Source organism: Empidonax traillii, unplaced genomic scaffold (assembly GCF_003031625.1).
Source record: "Empidonax traillii isolate 1590-97213 ecotype Southwest subspecies unplaced genomic scaffold, ASM303162v1 scaffold11:size2795301, whole genome shotgun sequence".
Classification (NCBI taxonomy): domain Eukaryota; kingdom Metazoa; phylum Chordata; class Aves; order Passeriformes; family Tyrannidae; genus Empidonax; species Empidonax traillii.
The window spans coordinates 580,494-590,478 of NW_020955204.1; positions in this window are offsets into that span (position 1 = coordinate 580,494).

Sequence of the window (9,985 nt, forward strand, 5' to 3'; positions counted from 1 at the left end):
GATAAAAGACAATTTACACTCATCAGACTTGCAGACTTGATATTTCAGAAAACTAGAGTAATAATTCCTCTCTTCATAAAAACGTCTTTATCACAAATGCAGCGTGAAAAGCAGAACTGATCCTTCTCTGACGCTATAATTCGGAGAAGGATCATTTCCTCTTGCAGGAAAACTATGATAACTGGAAAGTGCCAAATAGTGAGTTAATTGTGGAGATGCTTAGGATATCACAAAAGCAATTTCAAGCTTATCAGAAGCTTTCTAAGATCTATGAGAACTACTTTTCCATTTCCCTAGTAAGTCTTGCATAAAAACCAATTAGGTGCTGGATAAATAATATACAATTAAAATAAGTATTCAGACAGAAACAACAAGAACCTTTAAATGAGCGATTTCAGCACTGTGTATTAATATAAAATGTTAATTTAGAGCATCTACTTGTACTTGAATTAAAGAATTTGCATTTCACACTGCTTTTGACCACAACTAACGTGTAAATGGAAGAATCTGAGAAAAATATTTCGGGGGGCAGTATTATTTACAGTTAAAACATTTTGAATATAATGAATATACTTTAGCAAGCAGGTTTAAAATTTTCGTTATTTCCAAAGTTGGAAACTTTTTCTCTTCCTCTTGTTAATGCTTTGAAATACTGTTTCTAAAAATATTCACTCCCCATCTGTTTCTGGTTAGGTTTTTCATCTGTGGCACACAGAGTGAATAATCATGTGTTGCAGCTGTGAAGGAGAGCAAATCACGATGCTTTTCTGCCAAAGTACTGTTTGTATCCGATACAATCCAACCATTCGGGATAGTAGGCTGTCTAATCACGCTGAACTATTGCCATTCAGTTGCACATGCAAGCAGAAGCTCTTTGGCTGTTTTAGACAAAAATACTGTAATTAATGTGACAAAATCACAGGTTCTGCAAAATTACAGAGGAGGAAGCATTCCATTTTCTCTGAAGGTGGTGCCCTACCAGACTGGCACACATGTTGGAAAAGGTCAGTCAGGTTATCTGGAGAGATCACCCGTGATTAGCGTAAGTTCATTGGAACATTCTGCAGCCCACTGCTGTTAGAGACCATGAATCCTGTTTCAAAGAAAGTATTCCTACTACAGCTGGATATTCAACTTATATATGACCTTTGCAGCCTGCTTTAAAAACCATCTTTATTAGCTGCTGAGTGGTTCCTAATCAATTTTTGTGGAAAGGTTAGTCAGAAAACTATTGCTGACCTAAATCCAAAGTGCTGATTGTAAAATATTTTAGACTCCTTCCAGCCATAAATGAGAAGTGTAGATGGTAGAAAAATTGCACTGACTATACTGAGGGATAATCTGCTTGTAATAATTTACAGGGAGAGCATTTTTTTTGTAATTCTACTCAGTCAAAAAGGGTTTTAGACACTTCTAGATCTGAGCTACTACACACCTACATCAGAGAGAACTGCAATGAAAGGTGTTATTATTTGGTTTTGTCTGACAGCCCACATTTATCAAATCCTTCAAACTTCCTGAAAAATACATATATACATCTCTAATATGTCTACTGGGGTTTTTTGTCTCCTGCTACATGAAACTGTGTCTCTATACCCTCATTTCAAAATTCACACACTGACAGAGTCTTATAATCTGTATTTGTCTTCTCTTGTGATTACAACAGGGCTTACAGTCTGTATTTTGCAGGTTTCTTTTCCTCAGCAAACCTGCCTCAGTAATTTTTTTCTGTTTGTATCACTTCATCGCTACATCTTCCTTTTCTTTTTTTTTTTTTCCTCCCTCATTGGAATCTATGCACAAAAAAAATCATAATCATTGAGCTTAATTCCAACTATAGTGCCAACTTCATAAGTAGTACATATATCACATGACAGTTAAATTCAGTCTATTCATACCATTTCCCTAAATTTTACTTGTACTCTAACTGCACATTGTAAATTCATAGCAGAGAATTTATTACTGGTGACAATAAAATAAACATTTTTTCTCTGACAATGTCCGGAACAATATGTTCTCAATGGAAATCCCACTCTTAGGTATTTAAAATTTATGGATTGCTGATAGAAAAGACTGATGGCACAGACTTTGAACATCAATTCCAAAATTTGCATTTATTTCTAATTTTTTGTGCGTGTAAGTTGCTATCTCACCACATTTCCTTGTTCTAAGCAATACTCAAATCAGATTTACATAATTTTGCATACCCACATACCTAAAATACTGAAAATGTATGCTTGTAATAAAAAAGCTACTGTAATGAACCTACTGAATATACTACAGTCAAGTAGACAAAGAGCTTTAAAGCAACTGTAACAATAACTAAAACTTCATCAAGCTTCGCCTTTCCTCTTTAACAAATTTGCACGTTGCAGTTCAGTTGGCTTAGTTGAGCCTGCGGTAATAAGGAGGTCTGTATATAACCCAAATGATCAGAGTCCTGTTCAAGAGCTGGGGAATGTGAACTTCTCCCAGAGAACATGAAAACATCACTAGGCTGCAGATATTCTTTCTCATTTTCTCACTCATAACTCACCCGTGTCTGCCTTAGCCCAACGCCTCACATTAGACACAGAGTCACAGAGCAACTTAGGTTGGAAGGAACCTTTGAATGTCACGTCATCCAACCCCCTACCCAAAGCAGGCCAATTAGATCGGGTTTCTCAGGGCAACTTTCTCTGCATTCTGTGTTTCTTTCCATTCTCTCCACTCCTACAGCCACATCCTCCTTCTTCATGCCTTTAGTTCCCCACAGTGTTACTTTTTGCTGTTGGGAAGCCAAAGCAGTACGTGAGAATGAGCAGAGCAGTCTATGGACAGGAGGAGAATGAGGATGTGGTAGAGCAGATAAGGTTTAGCAGGAGGTGGTGGAGGACAAAGAAGGGTGGGAGGAGGTGTTGGGGATACCAAGGTTATGCAAAGGATTGGGGAAGCGGCTTTGTGGTAGGAAGGAATGCAGTTTCTGTGCTTTAAGGGCTCCCTCTGAGGTTCTGTTTTAACTCCCTAGCAGTAAGCAGCAGTGCTCTTGGTATGACAAGCCCTTTGGCGACTGGTGTCTTTGTGCAGAATGCTTAAAGTCCTCTGGCTATTCAAAGTAAAGAATGTTTGGGTGCTGAGCTGGGCATTTGTATATACAAATCAGTTCGGAGTTTTTTAGATTTAACTAACTAATTTTCTGAGTTTTGAGTGTCTGCTTTCAGAAACATAATTCTAGATGTCTTCTTTAGACATTCCCTCTTCCACTTTTGTCCGACTCACCAACACTGTACTTTTCTTCATCAGCCAGTCCAAGCTATCCATTCTGAGCTCTTTGTTCAGCTTTCCTCTATATCTACACTCAGCCACCAGATACCTCCATATTTAGTAGATCCCAGACCCTTTATCCTCAATGTCCATTTTCAACTTTTGCCCAGCTAGTCTTATTTCTTTCCTGTCAGGCCAACTTTTCTCACTTGTGCCTCCAGTCAGCTTCTCTTCATGCAAATGGTTCTCAGTTCCAATGCATTTGTTCAGCCATTTATAGTTTTCCCATCCCACATCCTCTTACAGTTTCAGACTTATCACCCACTGAGTCCTAATTTTCTTCCCTCCCCTGTTTCTATCCCAACTCCCCATGTAATATTCCTGTCCTTTGAGGATCTATTTCAAACCCTTTCCATAATGTGTAGTCTCAGTTTTCTCCTGCCCATCCATGCCCTTCAGTCACATATTTTCATTTCTCTGTCCCACTCAACTTGGTGTGATCCCTTCTCTCTCTGAAGGTCCAATTATTTGCCCCCCACAAGCTGTCCCTTCCATTTTGATATGCCTAAGGGAGATGTTGTTTGGAGCACAGGGCATAAATGCTGTTTGCTCTTACTTCAAGTGTGTGGATTCAGTCCAAATCCCACAGTAGCCCAGAGATAAATGCATAGAAAACTCTGCTGCACTGGACCTGATGGACACAATCAAAACTTCTGCAGAGGATAAAATCCAGAAAGCTCTCCCTGAGCATAGGCAGACTGCAGTTTTTTTCTATACTCCTAGAATACGGACCAACTAAGGTTGGTTATTGTGAGGCCAGTTAAAAGCATATCCCTGAAATGAAAGAAAGTTGCTGTCAAATGTCCAGAAAGAACTCAAATATGGAATGCAAAGGGTAGGGATACAAAATCGTTGTGCAGAGGAAAGTTCATATAAGCAGGACCAGCATTCAAATCTCGTAAGTCCTTGTAAACTCAAGTTATGTCACTAAGGCCAAGTGCCTTTGCACTGTACACACTGGAGTTCTGTGATTCAAAAGCTCAAAGGAAACAGTCTTAAGTGAGGTTTAGGTTGGATATCAGGAACAGTTTCTTCACCCAGAGGTTGGTTGGTCACTGGAACAGGCTTCCTGGGGAAGTGGTCACAGCACTAAGCCTGCCAGAGTTCAAGAAGGGTTTGAACAATGTTTTTAGGCACATGGCGTGACTCTTGGGGTTGTCCTGTGCAGGGCCAGGAATTGAACTCAGTGATCCTTGTGGATCCCTTCCAACTCAGGATATTCTATTATTTTATGATTCTATGAGCAGCTGAATGAATGAGTCCTGCTGGGCCTGTGCTCTGCATTGAGCTACCTGAGCTACCCACCATAAACACCAGTAAATTTGCAGCTGCTAGAACTGAGAGTTAATTATGCTGCCTTGTCCTCAGAAACTGTTGAGTCATGGAGGAGATGGTATTTTCACAAAACAAAACCAAACAAAGAGGCAGAAGGACAAATAAACAGAGACAGAAATACAAAATTAAATGGCATGACAGAAACTACCAGCCCAAAGTAGAAAAGTAATATATAGATTTTCTTCCTGGATAGCTACATTTGAACAAAGTTGCAATGACCTAAATACATAACATTTTAATAGGAAGTAGGATATTCTTATTAGAAGGAGATGCTGTTAACTCTGGTTATAAATAATCCTTGGGTTTCTTTGCATAAGCCGTGCTGCAACTATCCAAAGTCACTGCAGGCCACCTATTACTGTAATTTTTTAACTTGACTTTGAATTGCATAATGAAAGCCACTGTCTGAAGCACAGAAGAATAATTTCAGACTTGTAAATAATTCTTCTAGTAAGTAAGGACATCCTTTTCCCTCTTACTCATTTTTTTAGCACAGGTCCAGAGACATTTACTACATGTTGCTTCACTGTTCATGGACATGAGTTTCATTTGAATAGAGGATGGAACATAACACGCTTTCTAAAAAACTATTTTGTGTTGCAGTACATTAGTAAGTAGCTATCACGATCTACTACACATCTATTTTGGGACAGTGTAGCCATTGCAATTATGTATTTCATTTGCATAGCAATTTTGTTATTAAAAGTTGTGACACACATAAACAACCATCCAACCAAATAAATAAATAAATAAATAAATAGAATCTAGAAAATGCCAGAAAAAGTTTACCATTGCAGCAATGCTGCCACCTGGTAACCTGAAGTGTCATAGCAGAGAAAATATTCATTTTGCCCTGCCTTGAACTTGGAGATATATTTAAAATGTTACTTTAAATAACATTTAAAATCACAAAAGCTGCAAAGTTATTACTGAAATACGATCATTTCCCTGCATCAGAGTAAATCATTCTCATGGCTCTGTTTCATTATGGGGAAGAAGTAATTTATACCTTTCCCAGATCAAACTTGATTCTGAATCTTGGAAGGTATCTGTGGAGAATAACCAGCTAAGAGACTGACTCACCACAGTGCTTGAATTAAATAAGACTGATTTTGAGCACACAAGTAGTCAGAATTAAGCACACATTTAAAGTTATTCAACTGCCGCAGTAGCTCAGTAAATGAAAACTATACCACTAAATATTTACAGAAAGAATCAAATCTACAGTGAGAAAGATATGGCTAGATAAAACGAAATTCTGAGAAAAGAGATACAAAGAAAATAAGATGTCAGCTGTTGTCATAGAGGAAAAATCCATTAACGCACTCACATTAAATAAAGAATATTTATTTAAACAGAATAAAAACACATATAAAGTTTGAGAAACATTAAATGCATTGAGAAAAAATTCCCAAGCACTTATGAGAGTCCATAGCTTTTAAAGTCTAAAATAGTTTCTAAGTATCTGTGATAAATAAGCAACAGAGAGTGCAAAACAGAATAAATTTATTTACATGATCCCAGCAAGCATCAATGGAATGAAGTCGTGCCCGGTGCACTCCTTATGCTAATAAAGAAATGCACAGTGTATTGTTGAGCTTTGCTTTCTAATGCACAATGCAAATGCTTCGTCATCTTATTATATATATTTAGCCTAGCGTATTAGATTTTTTTGATTAGCATAAACTTCTTTCAAATTACCCAGGAAATAAAGGCTCATAGATAGTTACTGGGATACCACCCTTAAACAACACGTCCTTAAAATACAATCTAATGACTGACTGTATCTCCTTTGAATAACAGTACAATTTAGATTATGCCATAGATTTCCAGAGAAGTATAAGAACACAATTATTCTGCGAGCCATGTGATGGCAGGATGAACTCCCTACTTGCCCTGTAGGAAGCAAGACCCTTCCATCACCAGCATAGTGATGGTAGTGACCTCTTGCAGACATGCCATTGTCAGACACATGCCTGGCAAATTTAAAGACAAAACCCTGTAAATTAGAAAGCAGAAAATGAAGGGAAATGCTTCTGCGTATAATGTCAGATTTAAAAGTGTTTTAATGTACATCTGTAGAATACACAACTGTGTTTTTTGTCCAAAAAAATTGCAGGAACTGTGACAAAAGTGTAGAAAAACCCAACATTCAGACACTGATTGGCAGATTCTCTTCTCTGTTTTGCCAGGAGATGAGGTTAAGCACAAGGAACACAGGCACCAACTTTAAAGAATAAACATATAAATTTACTATAGTGCAAAACAGACTACCTATAGTGAATAAGAAAGATACATCAACAGCTACCTCTTTAACGCATTACCATGATCATCATCTGGCCCCACACGTCAGCTGGGGGAGTCCCTGATCACAGCCAAGGATCTGAGAACCACTCCCTGTAACTGGGAAATCCTACACAGGTGAGGCTTCCATCTTTGCTGTAACATGAGCCCAGCTTTTTTACTGGTAAACAAATAAGCTTACATCTCTATTTAGGAGGAAAACATCTCACTCTCTTCTCTCCTTGGGTTTCACCCACAGCCTGGCCAGTGCTCAGAGAAAAATCAAGGGAGCCAGTTTGGACTATCCACTATTAAACAAGGCCAATCATCTACTTTCACGGCCTTGACCAGTCTCTAAATACAAAGATAGACACATTCATATTTCATTAATGAACAGGTACAAATCTTCATTAATAAGTGAATAGCCATATATCTTATTAACAAGAATACGTGTTCAGACAGGTGTAGTTTTACATGTTTTACTAAGGATTATACAGAATTTTGCTAATAAGCAGATACACAGCTAAATATAACATTAGGTTTGAAGGGTCATCTAGAGGTTCAGGCCTCAGCATTTCTTTCAGAACAAGAGGATATTAAAATTAGAAGATGAAAAATTCAGAATCAACAATAGAATTCCTATTTTTAATATGTGCATTTCAACAGTGGAATCACCACTTTTGGAATTACACAACTGATTCCAAGGAGTTAATGTCATTAAAGAGACAAATGAGATTTAGGTGAATCAATAACATTGAGCATTCCAAGGAATTTGAAGAAGTATTTAAGATGTACTTTAGCCAATATCTATTGGCATTCAGAAGGAGTTCTCAGTTAGATATGCAGTACCTCATATTTAATTATTCCGAGGTTCCCAGTTTGTGCTTTGAAGCACCTCCTGCTGGACACTCGCAGACAACAAATACAGGCTTGGTGTGTATGATAAATACAAGTCTGCATTTTAAAGAGTTTGTATATAAATATATATTTAAACCCATAAAAATGAGTTTATTTCCACTTACACCACTTTAGTTAATGGTGATAAAGGCCTATGGTGCTAACCATAAAAAAACTTCAGAACTGAACATTGTTTTGAATCCAAATCTAACATAACTTGTTGGCATATTGTGTACTTTATCAAATCAAGAACCTCAGAAAGTACCATATGAGATTTCAGTAAAAATAATTATTTGCTAATAGGGGAGAGAAAAAGGTTGAATTAGTTCAACTAAATTCTGAAGGAAAAATGTTTCCTGAGGAAAGTTACTGATGGCAATTACAAGAGGCTCATGTTTTAAAGGCTGCACAAGTGACTTCTAGTCACTGATTTTCTTTATAAACATTATTTCTTTGTAAACATTTTTGCTTTGTAAACACTATGTCAAGGACAACTAAGCTGAGAAAAAAGTGTGGTTCTGATCACAGTCCACCTCTGAATAATCTGGACAGGTATTTATTTCTTTCTCTGTGATAGCTCTGCCTCCCTTGGCCTCTATTTTCTAAGGCTGCATGCACAGAATTTTCTTCTGAGATCTTTGTGCAGTTCCAGCACAGTGGTGTGTTGGGGATCAAGTCTGAAGAGAAGAGGGAGTTAATGGCACATCTATAATAGAGAGAAACATTTAAGAAAGGAATAGCAATCTTCACCAGTCAAGTGACAGATTTTTTCATACTGTGAGACCTAAGCTCTTTGAAAGGCTTCAAGTTAAAACAAATAGCTGAGATTTTCTGACTCCCAGTAAAATGCCTCAGGCACAGTGTGGTCAAAAATGTAACATGGCAACTTGTGCTCCGCTAGAAACAGAGGCAATGGAAAATATGTGTAGGTGACATCCTGCCCAGCTTCCTCATTCATCCATAAAAAATTCCTCTAAGGGAAGGGGAGGAAACATTTGGCCCAGAATCAGGAGAGGTATCAGCAGTCATTCTCGCATGTTCACATTTGTCCTATCAGCCTACCCAGAGAGTCAGACGTGAATGACAGACATAAAGCGCGGTGACTGATGAGCTGCACGCACACTGGTCCATTCTGAGCTCCCTGCCAAAAGAAGAAATCCTTTAGATTGAGGTTTTTATAGGTCAGTAAAACTGGGAAAAAGAATGAATACCACAATTTTTTTAGAAATTATTTTTTTCAATACTTGTACTGGCTAAAATATGGTAAATATCTGGCCTACAGAGTTTCTCTGGTAGAGCTTAAAACTCAAAACAGATATACCATCACCTCAATAAAAGAATGATTGTCCACAGTTACTATTTTGACATATGCTAAATGTATGAATACATAAAAAGCAATGACTGGAGCATGAAATGGCCATACTAGAATAATTTTCTAGTGAGGTTTTCCCCCATATCTTTTCTACATAATTAAGCAAAAATTAAAACTTCTAGAGGTGTGAAAGAGAACCCTGGAACTATTTTTAAAATTATACTTAAAAGAAGAAGTAAAAAACTTGCTAGTTATCAAGAAAATGTATGCTGTGGATCTAGTGGGTGGATGGGGAGGGAGGACTGAAACTATTTAAGTAGTGTCATGCTTTCTACTTGTGACTGCAAATGTCAGTAATGCATAAGTGTCTCTGCAAAAGAAAATTCTTTCCTGGAGGTTCACATTTAGTTCTACAAATATGGTCTTTGGTGGGAGAGGAGAAAAAGAAACAAGAAAAACCCTCCCTGAGGGACTGTTCAGTTCTGACACAATTATAACAATAACAAAGACTCAAATAGGTGGTAAGAATGCAAGAAGATACACACTTAAAGTAAGAACTAGCATACAAAAGATTTAATTATCACATCTAGTTTGCTGAATGTGATATAAACACAGCAGTTTAGGAATTCTTAATGCAATATATGCCTGAAGCTAGAAAGTGTACTGTACACATGTGTGACATCATCTTGTGCTCTGGTTTACACCAACAGATCAGTGGTAGCCAGTCTTGGGTGGCTTGAGCTCTCTGGCTCCTGGAACTTGGCTATATTTATCCCAGCTGATGTAGCCTGTCAAGTGTGTTCTGCTGTTGATAAGGTGCTGTAGTTGACAACAGTGAGGGATCAAGGGGGAGGA